Source organism: Furipterus horrens, unplaced genomic scaffold (assembly GCF_987537825.1).
Source record: "Furipterus horrens unplaced genomic scaffold, mFurHor1.1.pri manual_scaffold_13, whole genome shotgun sequence".
Lineage (NCBI taxonomy): Eukaryota > Metazoa > Chordata > Mammalia > Chiroptera > Furipteridae > Furipterus > Furipterus horrens.
In genome coordinates, this window is record NW_028327183.1 from 48,305,482 (window position 1) to 48,308,457 (window position 2,976).

The following is a 2,976-nucleotide window of genomic DNA, read 5'->3' on the forward strand; positions in this document are numbered from 1 at the left end:
CTATCCTAGACATCATTGGGGCATCTATAATGTAACACGGGCACAAACAAGATATTCATTCTTTGTATCTCTCATCCTGAGCCTCTCAGAGTCTTCCTCTTCTCAGTCAAGGTCAGCTCCATCCTTCCAGGTGCTCAGCTTGGAAATCTTGGCATTACTTTTGATGCCCCCCTTGCTCTCACTGCAATTGCTATTCCATCAGCACACCTGCATTTGGTGTACAAAGTATGCATAGAACCCAAACACTCAGGCCCAACTTACCATCACTCCTACATGGGGTTATTGTAATAGCCTCCCAACTGGTCTTTCTGCTGTCTTCTTGACCCATCTTATATTGATCTATATACAATAGGACCTCTAAATCTTTAGAGATGAATTCTTTTAAAACCTAAGTCAGGTCATTTTTTTTTTTCTCCCCAAAGCCCTCCTTTCACTCTCGTCTCAATCACAGCCAAATCCAAAGTCTTCACTACAGCCCACAAAGTCCCACCTGCTCAAAGTGCTGGTCTGCACAGGGCCGGGAGTTCCTATCAGAAGACTGAGTGACTCAGCGGTCTGGTTCAGAAAGTCTTGCAATTAATAACATGGCAGCTGAAATAAACAGGACACTTAGTGATGTGCTTGGTCTGTTTTCTGTCCCAGGCTCTTCAGCTCCTGGCAGATGACCCTTTGATAGCACTGCCCTAAGAAGTCCTGGCAGATGACCCTTTGATAGCACTGCCCTAAGAAGTCTGGTTCTTGCCTACATTTCTCATGTCATTCTTCTCATCCCCTCTATTCTGGCCACAGTGGTTTTCTGACCTTTGAACATAGTAAGAATCCTTCTTTCCCAGGGCCTTTGCACTGGCCATTCCTTCTCCCTAAAATAATCTTTCTCCAGAGACCTTCTTTCTTCTCCTTGTTCTCACTCAAATGTCGCATAGTCATGGAGGATTTTCCTGACTATCTTATATAAGGAAGTGAACCCTAACTCCCAACCCACCCACTCTCTGTCTCCTTCAGTTAAGTTTATGATCCTTAAGAGGACTTACTGCCATTTTTAAACCCAGGGTTTTACTGTTCACATGTCAAAGTGCATATCTTTGCAGGATGGGGGACCAAGCTCTGACGGCTGGGAGAAAGCTCCTATTTGCCCGCAATGAGCGGGTTTGGCAGGATCACAATGAGAGAATCCCCACACAAGAACATCTTGCAAATGTAGCGGTCCTTGTTGACTGACATGGACTTCTTCTTGCCCTTGCCATTGTTGGGGACCTTAGTCTACATCTCATTCACATTCACCAGTACCCTGCTGCAGCGCCTGTCAAAGGCCTGCACACAGCCCAGGAGCTTCTTGCTTTGCAACAGTTGTTGAGCACCTGGGTGTTGTTCTTGACTGATCGCATGAGCACAAAAGTGGATATGTGTTAAACTGCTCCTCCTCTTGCTTCTCAGCTTCTCTGGGCTCATCTCACTGTTGGGCTTGTTGAGGAGGCTCATGGAAGTGCTGGTTGCACCCTCGGAACACTCCTGCCTCCTCCGCATTGCTTCTCCTTCTTGCTTGTTTATTTCTTGTTTGCCTCTCCCTCTTCACTAGACTACCAGCTCCACGAAAACAGTGACTGTCAGGTTCACTTCTGAGTCTCTACAACCACTGTGAGCATGTGCAGAATGTAAAATTGTTGTTCAAAAACAGGAATTAACTCACCTGTGAATAATTGCACACTGGGAAGCGAGTACAGTTTCTTCAGTCTCACTGTCTGTAAAATGTGAATTATTCCAGTCCTGTCAATGTGTAAGAATCATGGAAGAATGACCCTCTTTCCTAATATCTATTGCTATGTAACAAGAGACCCCAAACTTAAAATTGGGGCATGTATGGTAGCATGAGGGACCTGAAAACAACACATTCCAATCATGATGATAAATGATCAATTTTTGCACAAGGTACTGAAGACCCAAAATCTTGGGTGAAGTTTCCTAGAAAAGAGACATGGATCATTTTGAAGTTTCTACCTCCTTTTTAAAACAAATTTATGCTGTTCTTAATTTAACCTCTGGAGTGATCCTGAGAGATCCACACTGTTCTCACACTGTTCCACAGAGCAAACCGGCTCTTACTGGGGTTGTCACTTTACAAGGCACAGGACTCGGCAGGACTATTCTGTCGTCCTCTGTACTTACCTACACCCACTACATGGATTAGTCACATGTGTTGGTGGAAACCAAGTCTCTGGGTAGGGGCATTTCACGCCCCCCTGTCCAGGTGCTCAGGTAAGCGAGCTGGACTTGCTAACGCTGGCAGCTGCAAACTGTTTCAGGCCGCTGAGCTATGGTATCCTGAGGACAAAGAGACTTTGCTGAGTACTCCATTACTCCCTTGTCCCATCATCTTGTTTGGAACTTAGCCTTAAGGACTTACAGTTCTGTTTTGTACCTAAGTAGTTAATGTTTGAACCCGGGTATCCTGTTTTCTCCTTAAGCAATAGGATGTGTATCCTGTAATTGCCACCCTCAGATTTCAGTAAAAGGAAGGTGCTTGCTCTGCTCAGTGCTGACTTGCCTGAGCATGCAGCAGCCTTCCGTCCGTCCCATTCTGTCTGCTGGAATTACTTCCGCGCCCTCGACCACAAAGTACTACAACACACATGGATCAGTGTCACTTCCTTTTACTGAACATCATGTCTCTGAGATACATCCATGTTGGCATGTGTGGTCTTATTCCTCTTGTTGTCATCACTACAGACTTTTTACACTTCCCTCCCCAACATGCATATATTAAGAACAGGATTGTTGACTGTGTATGGGACATGATCTGGATATTTTGAAAGGCAAAGGTTATTACATGTTTAAAACCATACCACAATTTTCAAAAAGCAATGTCTTTGCAATTAATAAAGAGACATGATCATTTCATTTTCTATTAGGACAGGCTCATTACCCTTAAAAAAACTGGTCATTGCATTTAAAAATAGAGATGATTATTTTATGGTTTGA

General features: G+C 44.2%; 1 pseudogene; it reads right to left on the minus strand.

Annotated features, from left to right (window-relative positions):
* Positions 1-1,125: 1,125 nt before the first annotated feature.
* LOC149995083 (small nuclear ribonucleoprotein Sm D2 pseudogene) lies at positions 1,126-1,479 on the minus strand (annotated as a pseudogene).
* Between the last annotated feature and the right edge of the window lie 1,497 nt (positions 1,480-2,976).